The sequence below is a fragment of the Fulmarus glacialis genome, unplaced genomic scaffold, assembly GCF_000690835.1.
Source record: "Fulmarus glacialis isolate BGI_N327 unplaced genomic scaffold, ASM69083v1 scaffold30275, whole genome shotgun sequence".
Lineage (NCBI taxonomy): Eukaryota > Metazoa > Chordata > Aves > Procellariiformes > Procellariidae > Fulmarus > Fulmarus glacialis.
The window spans coordinates 654-926 of record NW_009212920.1 but is presented as its reverse complement, the minus strand read 5'-3'; positions in this window follow the sequence as shown (position 1 = coordinate 926).

The following is a 273-nucleotide window of genomic DNA, read 5'->3' as shown; positions in this document are numbered from 1 at the left end:
TCACAGTCTGTAACAGTGGCCTCCCATGCCTGCCCCCAAGCCGTGCTCCTGCTTTCGGCCGAGGGAGGGGAACTATCTGGGCCGGCTGCTGGGAGGCTGAGCCAGCGTGGGGGGCAGCGGGCACCCCTCTGCCACGGAGCGGTGTCGTGGTGGGGAGGGCCGCAGGGTGCCATGCTTTGCTGGCAAGCGCGGCCGTGGGACGCTGCACTGTCCTCGCCCCCGACTGTTGTCGTTGCAGCCTGTTTTCTTCCGTAGAGTCGCAGTCTGTTCTGA